The following is an 11692-nucleotide window of genomic DNA, read 5'->3' on the forward strand; positions in this document are numbered from 1 at the left end:
TTCTCCTGTTTTCCAGCTTAGATGTATGCTGGAGAAATAGTTTTGTTTTGTTATACTACATATGTACAGTAACAAATGACCAATGACAGAAGATGCATTAAAATTACTTTTTGTAATTTACTTCCAAATATATTGTCAGGGGTAACAACCTGTGTCACCGAAAGCCACAGGAACTTTTTTTTGGTTTAGACTGTTGTAAAATATAAAGTATAAGAAGTGCACATAGACCCACGTGTCATCAGAAACTATGAATAAAGTGCTTCTCTAAGTGAATTTAGGGCTTAAATATATTAACTAGAACAGGGTTATCCACCCAAGAAAATCTTTCTAGTGTTAGAGTTGGGCCAGCCACACACTAATGAACATCTTGATCTCTGTCATCTGCTCATACAAAGAACAGAAATTCTTGAGCCAGAGATCAGGCTCTCAAGGTATTAACTACTGAAATCACCTTCCAGAGCTTCCTGATGCTAAGCAAACTGATGACTGCCTGTCTTTTACTGGATTTTAAAGGCTTTTGGCATGTATCAGTTAAACCATATTTTTGAGATTTAAGTACCTGTCTTAGTTCAAACAAAAAAACCCCAAAATACTCAGAAATCCTCCCCTATGTAATCTGAAAAAAAAAAAAAAAGAAAGGAGTTTATGAAATATTATTTATACTCATGACTGATTTAAACTATTGGAATATCACCAGAAAGTGGATGTGTCCAGTAAAACTCTAAAAGAATACTGCTGTGAAAGAAGGCAGTGCAATATCTACTTTTATGAAAATGGCTGTTAAAAGGCTTCAACAAGATCTATGGTAGTTTAAAAAAATTCCTGAACACTTAGTTTCAGCAGTTCATAAGATCATCCTGGGCTTTGGTTTTCTTTTATGAGAATGTCTGTAATTTCTCTCCATTCAAGGACATTGGTAAAAGGGTGAAAAGGCAGTAAAGTATTACCAATTTGGGAAACATTGCCTTGATTGTGTAAGAAAAATTAGACATATGGCAACTTTAAACACATAAAATGACAATAAAGTAGAAACTGTGCTAGTATACTAGTGTTTTGAAACATAAGCATTTAAAAACCAGAAGGGAAGAACAAATTATTTTCTGTGAAAATAATTTTTCACAGAAAAATTATTTTCAAACAGAAACTTGCACCAAGATCCTGAATATGCCCTGCAGTGTATTAGCTGAACACGTCTGAACAAGGAGATAAAGTAATAACCAGACACAGATGTGGGGTGACAGTGGGGTGACATAAGAAACATTCTGCACTTCCACTGTGGCAAGGGCAGAAATTAATGTTTCCACCTGGAGTACCCGCACTGGATCAAATTAATCTTGTTTTCTTTGTCTTTTCCCTTTTCTTGTACATTGCTAAGGAACTCTGTACATTTTTATACAAGACTTCAAGATTTGTGTTTTTTGAAGGCTTTCCTGGGAAAAATCACAGGGTGTTTCTTTTACTTTACCTTGGAGAAGGCAGGGAAGGGTGTATGTTGAATAACAGCTGTCTATGTGCTTGTAAAGCACATCTGGCACAATAACATGATTTTCTATGTTAGATATCAGCAACAGGAAATTCAAGAACAATCCTGGTGAAGTGGAACATTTATAAGGACAGGGGGGTTCACAGGATGAGAGGATGTGAATACAAGAGGGCAAATGAAGTCTCCAAAATCCAAAGCCATGGCAGTTGCTGAAGCTGAAATACCCTTGATTAAGTCTTCATCATCCTCCCTGGCACAAAGCATGAAAGCAGCATTTAATTTCCGCTTATATCAACTGGAATTATTCCTCAGTAAAACTGGATCCACACTGACATGGTAGCAGTTTACCTGTCTTGTGTGATGCAAACAGGGAGAGCTTGATTGGTGTCTATGGAGTCATGGTGAAGCAGAATGAAAGAACAGCTTTCCTCCTCTCAATCTGCAACTTGCTGATAGTAATCTTTAAGATGGATAAGGAAAAATGAAGCCTGTTTTCTTACAGATTACAATATGAAACTTCCCCATGTTAGTAGTAAGTAACAATAGTGATCACCCTTTCTGTAAAGCCCTTGATACTGGACAGTAGTTCTTGCACAGCTGTGGCACTAGTTAGATAATAAAATCATCGGTGCAGCAAATTGCAGTCTTCTATAGTGCAACAGAAGAGCTTTTCCCTTATCCACAGGTGTCAACAGATGATAGTGTGTACAATTTCAACTTGAAGGGACAAGACTTCTAGAATGAGGATATCTGAATGAGATAGATACACAAACAAAATGACACTGAGTTCTAAACTTCCATCAAATGTGCCCTTTGAGATGTGATCAACAATGCTTATGTGCTACTTTTGTTCTGAAAATGAATAATTTCATGTAGTCATTTGTCTTAAAATGCTCATGTTGGATTAAGAATCTATTGTAGACATATGTTTTTAGGTAGCTCCATCATACTTGGATGCCCTGAAGTATTATATTCACCAAAAGACTCCTACAATATTCCTGAAATGCTGATGTGGGTGTAATGGTGACTAACTATTCTGAATAACCCTTATTAGCTGTTCTTCAGTTTCATTCTACTATAATTTTAGGTCTGCAGCTGTATTTTTATCACTTACAGGAAAAGAATTTGTTCAGAGTTTGCATGGAAAATAATGGCCAACTTGACCATATATGTCTACTTGTAGGGGAATATGCGATGTCCTCTCCATACTAAACAATTTGAAAACACTCACATAGGATGCAATAATATAACTACACCAACCTCTGGGCCTTGAAACTCATAATATTTAAATACCACAAAACTCATTTGTGGTCTGAGAGCCTGTTGTCTATGATTCCTTGAAAATTGTTCCAGGACATGGCAACTCTGCTATCTTTTAATATAATGTAATATTATCGGATGTTCTTATCACCAACAAAACTGCAGCATGAATAATATACTGTGTTTTATACTGCACTGGACTGTATTACTGTACGTGTAATTAAAACACCTACTTAAGTTGTCATGTTTGATCTGAGCTTAATAATTTTTATAGATTGTAAAACAACTGTGAAAAAGATCACATTTTCTGGTTATTGAAGACAACAGTGGCATACAGTAATTTTTCACTAGGCTGTTTCTGCTTTATGTTGCTGATTTTGGTGACATAAAGAAATTTTTACATCAGAAAATAAATTATTGAAAATGACTATTTTTTTCCATCACAAGATTCTCAATAGCAAAGTTCATTACATGTCTAGCAAACTGTGGGATTTTTTTGTCTCGCCTGATAGCAGATCTTGGAGCAGACCTTACTTTATGTGGTTTTCAATAGTAAAAGAATTAATGAGAAAAAGAGATGTTTTCAGGAATGGGAGAGAAACACAGTATTACTTTTAAAGGATTATCAATTGTAATGCAGTTATTTTGAGGAAATAGATAGAAAGAGAAGTAGAGAACTAAGCAGGGTATCTCACAGTAATGCAAAAATAATAAATAAAAGGAGCTCTCCTGCATGGTTTCTGACTGTGCATCAAGTATTTATTTCTCTCTCAGACAACTTCTCTGTAGATTCCTCCTCTTGGCAGCAACTGAAACAACAGAGACCACCTGTTTCTGCAGTCATCCCACACAAAGGAAGAAGGTATCAAGGCATTGCCTCTGAGACATAGAGCTCTAAAGTAGACCAGCAGAACAACATTGTTTTGGGTTAGTGACCAAAGTTTCAGAACAAATTGAATTTTATACTGCATACAGAACAAAACCAAGCCCTTCCACCAAAAATACAACTGAGCAGATAAGACTAGAAAAAATATTTATTTTTACTTTCTAATACTTATTTTTACTCTCTAAACCCTTCAAATGAGGCAAAGAAGAGGACTGAGTCATCCATGGTCCAAGAAATTATCTTATTTTCCAGGTAAAGTGCCACTTATTTATTTTGTATCCTGTAGTGTAATGAAAACACATTTTGACACAATAATATATTTTGGCAAAAACTACTCCTATACTTTTAAAAAGGAAACATGAAAGATTGCTAAAATATGTCTTCAAAGAGAATTCAGAAAACAAAAAAAATTAAAAATATCTTTGCTCTGTTGTTTTGCTTCTGTTTTCAAAGGTATGGGAGGCAAGGGGATTATTTTGCTTTTTCAAACAACATACAGAAAGGTAAGTTCATCAAAGAGCTAGATTTCCTCTGATATGTATGGAGGATGGCAGTGTGTAGGCGTAAATGGCCTAAAATTATTAGAGATATTACATACCCCGCTGCCCTCCTACAGAAGAAAGCAACATTACACTGTAGCCCTTCTCCATATATGCCTTATGTTATGTGAAGCTCATTCAAAATAATCTGCCAAATCAGCCTGAACTCTGCTTCCCAGCAACCATAGGATGCTGTGCTGTTTGTGAGCTCTATATGTGGTGCTGTTTGAATGTCTGAATTAGAAACCACCCTACAGTGGTCAGATTTATGCTTTAGAATGTTGGTTTTGCATATTTTCTCATTTTCCTGGAACACACTTAGTCTAAAATATTTCATAAAATTCTGGTGTCCTCAACATAAGAAGGATATGGAATTGTTGGAGCAAGTCCAGAGGAGACCCATGAAGTTGATAAGAGAACAGGATCACTTCTTTATGGAGACAGGCTGAGAATGTTGGGGCTGTTCAGAGTGGATATGAGAAGGTTGTGCAGAGACCTCAGAGCAAGCTTCCAGTGTCTGAAAGGTCCTACAGGGAAGCTGGAGAGAGATCATTGGTTAGGAACTGTAGTGATAGGACATGGGACAATGGCTTCAAACTGAGAACAGGTTTAGATTAGATGGCAGGAAGAAATTCTTTGCTATGGCAGTGGTGAGCTACCTGTACAGGTTGTCCAGAGAAATTGTGAGTGCCCCATCCCTGGTAGTCTTCAAGGCCAGGCAGGATGAGGCTCTGAGCAACCTGGTCTAATGGAAGACATCCCTGCCCATAGCAGGGCAGTTGGAACTAGATTATCTTTAAGGTTCCTTCCACCCCAAACCATTCTATAAATTTATGATTCTATGATTATGTTAAACTCTTGATGGACACCCCAAAACTGAACATTGCACTCCAGGAATGCTGTATTGTTTTTCTTCAGCTGGTGGAATATTGTAAATGGTGCCCAGTATGTGGTTAGTCTTCATCACCAGAAAGACATACCACCCATTTTACCACCCATCAGGATCTTTCAGGTCCTCTCCAAAGGTGACTCACAGCTAGACAGCTCCCAAACTCTCCCACTACTTGATATTGCTTTTGTCTTAATTAAGGCATCCTCTGTCAGTCCATTTCTTCAGCCTCTCTCTGAATGACAGCCCTATTTTCTGGTTTATTGATCCTTCTAACAGTTTTATACCACCTGAAAACTTAAGTTGTTTTATACCATCTGAAAACTTAAAACTGGATATGTAAGTGGAAAGATAACTAAAGACATCATCAAAGTGTAAACAGATGCAAGTGACATAAAAACCAACATTTTCCTGAATTTTTGTTTCCAATGAAGAGTACAGAGTAAAACATTTTCGTCATGGGATTGACTTGGTCAGTGCTGATGAGAGGCCCTCCACAATACTGGCCCAATGTGGCAGAAGGCTGGAGTGCCCAAGGGTCAGGGTCACTGGTGCTGGTGCAGGGCTTGGAAAGGCTGCCTCATCCTCTGATGACAAAAAGGAAGAACAAAATTATTGCTTAGCCTAAAAGTCTCCTAAAAGGAGACTTTTAAAACAACATTGCCAATACCAGAGGACAAATGAGGACAAAAAGTGGATTTCATAACTTTCATTTTAATAATCACTACTAAAACCACATTCCTGCACACCAGTGGCCTCTCTCTTGCATTGTGCTGTACTCTGTCCACAGTCAATTCTCTTCCCTGGCTCTGGGTGGTTATATTATGCCAATATACCTGTCTGTCTGGAACAAGAGATGTTTGTTTTTAGCACTTAACCATTTTTAATATGGCAAACTTCTTTTCCAGACACTCCCCCTCTTGTGGAGCTATTTAAATTTTTTGATCATCTGCCCTTCAGATGTCTCACCTACATTGCCAATATCTTCCCAGATATTACTAGCATATATGACTAGGCACAACAAGAGTAAATACATTTTACTGCCAGAAGTTTGACACCAGAATCAGACAGGATCCAAAAATGTGTCATCCACTAAAAGGTTTTGGATAAAAATGCAGAGAATGCCTAGACTTTTAGGTTTTCAGTTTAAAATAAATATCCTTCTACATATTTTACTAATTACTACAAAATGCAAAGTGGTAAGGGGACAGAAGGGATGCCTGAAGAGAGGATAAATAAACACTGACAAGCTGAGAAAGTTATTTTAGGTGGTTTCAATTTAACTGTAAATTTCTTATCAATGTATGTTTCATATTTTCCAAAAAAAGGTTCAAATAATTTTCTCCAGACTCAATTTATTTGTGTGCTTGACACACTATGTGGTGTAAGAGTAATTCCAGGCATGTCATGCCATTTGGATGTGCAAATATACTGGGATCAGGGTTGTGGTGATTTAAAAAAGTTGCACCATCACATCCGAGATCAACAAGACTTCCTCTTCTCCAGATTGAATAACACCAGCTTTCAGCCACTCCTTGTAAGGCTTGTGGGGCTTACAAGGCTCCAGACTCTTCCACAGCTCCATTGCCCTTCTCTCCAGCACCTCAATGGCCTTTTTTTTTTTGTAGTGAGCAGCCCAAAGCTGAACTCAGGATTTGAGGTGTGACTTCAGTGCTGAATACAGAGGGACAACCACTGCCCTGGTCCTGCTGGCCACACCATTGCTGATACAAGTCAGGATACCATTGGCCTTCTGAGCCACCTGGACACAGCTGGCTTATATGCAGCCAGCTGTCAGCCAACACCCTGGAGTTGCTTCCAGCTGAGCAGCTCCCAAGTCACGCTTCCCCCAGCCTGTAATGCCACCTGGGGGTTGCTGTGATCTGAGCACAGGACCCTGAACTCCTTGCATGTCACAGAGATGTCCTCAGCTCATCAATCCAGCCTATCAAAAAATCTCCCTGCAGGGCTTTCTTAGCCTCCAGATTAACACTCCCACCTAACTTGGTGTCAGCTGCAAACTGACTGAGGTGAGCTCAACCCACTGAGCCAAATCATCAGTACAGGTGTTAAACAGGACTGACCCCAACACTGAGCTCTGTGGAACCCCAAGAGTGGCTGGGTGTTTAATTCCATTCACCACCCCTCCCTGGGCCTGGACAGCCAGTTTTTCACCCAGCAAGGACTACATCCATCCAAGCTATGAGCAGCCAATTTCTCCAGGAGAATGCTGTGGGATGGGGCGTCAAATGTCTAGACAGGCAACATGCGCAGTCTTTCCCCATCTGCTGGGTCATCCCACCATAGAAGGAGACCTGGTTGGTTAACAGGCCCTGCCTTTTGTAAACTGGTGCTGACTGGGCCTGATTCCCTGGTTCTCCTACACGTGCTGTGTGATGGCACACAGGATGATCTGCTCCATGACCTTCCTTGGTACCCAGATCAGGCTGACAGGCCTGTAGTTCCACGGATCATCCTTCTGATTCCTCTTCCAGAAGGACAATACATTTGCTAATTTCCAGTCAGCTGGCATTTCTCCTGTCAGCCAGTTCTGTTGGTAAATGATTGAAAACAGCATGGCAAGCTTTTTTGTCAGCTCCCTCATTACTCTCGTATCCCATCTGGGCCCATATATTTGTGGGTGTCTAATTGGCATAACAGATATAATCCTTTTCTCATGGATTTTATTCCTGATCACTAACTTCCAGCTCTGGGAGCTGAGTAACCTGAGAAAACTGGTTTTGGTATTAAAGGCTAAGGCAAAGATGTCATTAAACACCTCAGCCCTTTCCGTATCCCCCTCCTGTATCCAGCAAAAGATTGAGCTTCTCCTTTCCATCCTCTTGCAGCCAATGTATTTATAGAAGTATTTTTTTGTTTCTTTAGCCAGAGTGGCTAAATTGAATTCCAGATTTATCCAAAAGGCAGTTGCTGAAATAGGAGCTGAAGTGTTTTGAGAAAGTCTCTAGAGTTTTAAAGAATACAGATATAAACTAGAATTTATTTCCTTCTACTCAGAAGGCGATTTATCTTGGTGACAGTGAAATATTTTCCAAGATGTGAAGGGAGGTGTAAATCTGCACATTCTTAATAAACACATTTATGTTTATTAATTTATATGGCTTGCCTGAAAACACCCTTCACAGTCAGTCTCACATGAATAATTAGATACACCCTCAACCTGAGTCCTTCAGTACAGGAGAAATACAGAAAATCAATCCTGAATCCTTAACAGGACCCACCTATCTCAATGCTATTCTAAGTATTTCTGAAATACTCACTATTTAGAAGCATAACTCACTTGAGAAAACTCAGCATCATCTCCATTTGAAGAGTCAGGGAGTTCCATAAATGAGACAGCTTCACTAGTAGGTGTGGTTCATATATGCAGGAAGATCCTGTGCACAGTAAAGATGCACCACACACAGACTGCATGCACAAATGGAAACACAGATAATATTTCCTAATCTCTTCTATTGCTTTCATTGGGGAACCTGTATAAAATATGACAAATTCAGGTGCAAATGACTGCTTGGTGAAAACCTGAAAATATATTCTTTAATACAGAGCACCGGTAAGTTTCTTGTGAAAAAGATCCAAACTTGGGAAAAGTCAGTTGGAGTACTGCATCCAACTCCAGAGTCCTCCAACAGGAACGACATGGATTCATTGGAGAAGATCCAGAGGAGGGCCACAAAAACAATCACAAAACTAGAATATGTTTCTTATGAGGACAGGCTGAGAGAGCTGGGGCTGTTCAGACTGGAGAAGCGAAAGTTCCGGGGAGACCTTATAGCAACCTTTCAATACTTAAAGGGGCCTTACAAGAAAGATGAGGACAAACTTTTTAATAGGGTCTGTAGCTACAAGACAAGGCATAATGATTTTAAACTAAAAGAGGGTAGATTAAGACCAGATACAAGGAAGAGGCTTCTTACATTGAGGATAGTAAAGCACTGGAATAGATTGCTCAGAGCATGGATGGATGCCCCATCCCTGGAAACATTCAAGGTCAGGTTGAAAGGTACTCTGAAGAACCAGATCTAGTTGAAGATGCCCCTGCTCATGGCAGGGTCTAGATGACCATTAAAGGTCCCTTCCAACACAAACTATTGTATGATTCTATAATTCTATAATCCCCTCATTCTGTCCAAACCTCATATTGCCAAAGCCACCCATCACTTGAAGAAGGAAGAAAAAAAGCTTTCTGGAATTTTTAAAAACAGCATCCTTCAAGCAAGACATCTGGGCAATGTTTGCTAACAACCTATCACTCCATCAATATGCCTTGGAAGCCTGTCTGTCAGTGTATTCCTGACAGTTTTAGTGAGAGGTGAGTTTCTCTGAACACGTCTTTTGATTCTAAGAAATCAACAGGGACTTGGTCTCAATCTGCTTCAGGTACCCAAAGGAAAAGATCCCTTTCTTTCACAAAAGCAGGAGTATTTTCAGGATGAAGTCACAGAACTACAAAAATAAATGTCGTTTTCAACTGTTTTTAACAGGTCAGCATTTAACCTCTAATCACCCACATAAGAATTCCCACATAAGCATTCCCACATAAGAATTACCTAAATATGAGAAATGATGGTCACCAGAATTATTACAGCTAGCTACAAAAGGGCTAGCAAGTGGCAATATATAATGCCATACAATCTGTATTTCTTCTGCATTATTTTATTTTTACTTTCAAATTGGTATTGAAGGCTGTTTCCTCCCTAGGAAACCTTTGTGCTCATCTACACCAGACAGATTTGTGCTAGCTTTTCCCTCCTGCTTTTTGCTGCTGAGAAGTTTATGCGTTGTCCTGTTCTTTGAGGTTATATGACTAAGAAATGAGGGAATGAGCCTCTTCATCCCCCAGGATGTTTTCTCTATGTTTGCTGACTGTGTTTGACTTGTGTCTCTTAATTCTCTGGTGGATTTTTTGAGTTTTAACATTGTCTTTATTGAAAATAAAGTGGATGTCCTCCCCAACTGATTGACAATATTATCAAGTGTATATAAAGTATATGCACGTAAAATATGATAGTTTTTAGATAATTTCTGTTACTGTGCTTATACTGAGCCATCATCATTGTGGTAGCTCAAAGAGCTTCATTTATAGGATGTCACTGTGACAAGAATTGCACAGAAAATAGGAGAAGAAAGCTGTAAACACATCCTAACAAGGCCACATCACAGGCACAGAGCCTTTAAATTCTGAAGATTGGGAGTGGCACTGACTTGCCTGCTCTAATGCCTGCAAGTCCCTTTTTATCTTGGTTGTCCATGGGACTTACATCATCTATGCACTTACAGCATTCCTGTGACAGGAAGCACAGATGCTATGGAAAAGATGAGCAGTTACACATGTATAAAGGAGATAATGACAGAAATACCAAAGATAGGAATGTTTTATATTGCAGCTCCAAGTCTTGTGCCAGTAAGCTATAATCAGGAAATTAAAGAAAAAATAGTTTATCACTGAGTGTTAAATATTAATTCAAAATCTCATCCTCTAGATCACAGCAAGAACTATAAAAGAGTTGTGAAATGAAGAGGAGAAAAATAAGAGGCCATGAACATGTCATGGAAGTCATTCTCCATGGCCTCATCTCCCCTGACAGAAATGTGTATGGCAATCTGTCAACCAGGCAGTGACCATTTTTTAAAACACTCTCCCAGGCTGCATGCATCTGTAGTTTGTGTGCACAGAACTGCTGGTCACACAGAGCTGGAAGTGATTGGTTTGGAGGACAGAATCACACTGCCCTTGTTAGGACACTTTGAGATTACACAATTTCTCTACTCCCACTCTAGCTTTGTATTTTAATTCCAGAAAGTAACCTATTCCAGAATTTTATATTATCAGTTCAGTACATTATTTTTTATATATCGGTCCAGACTGGAGCACAGAATTAAAGACATTGAAAATAATGTAGATTTTTAGTTTGGCAGCTGAACCACAAAATAAGGAAATTACTTCTAACTCAAAACCAGTCCAAACCAGAAAATCAGTGTATTTTTCAGTTATTAAAAAAGTTCATGGCTATAAAAGTTGTTTAATGGTACCCAAAGTTCATTTTTTTTTCCTTTTTTTAAATACTAAGCTCTCTTTGAGTGATATTTTAAAAGCTGAAGTGCAGCTTGAACTGAAAATACTGTTTTGAAACAAAAAGTTTCAGCTTGAAAATAAAATAAAATAAAATAAAATATTTTGCCTTCTGCAAATTCCTGTCTTCTCTTTTCTATCTCTTGATGAATTTAAAAATTTGTTTTGATTCTTGAGAAATGTGACCACATGGGTAGATATAAAATTTTATTTTTTTTTTAAAATCTGTTACCTGTCTGGGATTGTTTCCTGTAAGAGTCCAGTTGAAACACATTAATTCATGCATTCTGCCTCCCTCCTTCTCATTGATTAGTTTCCTTTTTGGAACTGGGCTAGTCTGAATTCTTGTGTTCAGGTACCCTTAAACTTTGAAGAAACTTGAAGTTTGGCATCCCTCACTTTTGCCTGACCTCTTAATCCAAGATCTGAGAAGACTGAAGCTTTTGAAAAGTTGTGGTGTAAACTTAAGTTCACAACTTGATGAGTGTTACCTCTTCATCCGTTGAACTGAATTAGAATTTGATTGAAACACAGGTGCTTT

This window comes from Lonchura striata, chromosome 1 (assembly GCF_046129695.1).
Source record: "Lonchura striata isolate bLonStr1 chromosome 1, bLonStr1.mat, whole genome shotgun sequence".
NCBI lineage: Eukaryota > Metazoa > Chordata > Aves > Passeriformes > Estrildidae > Lonchura > Lonchura striata.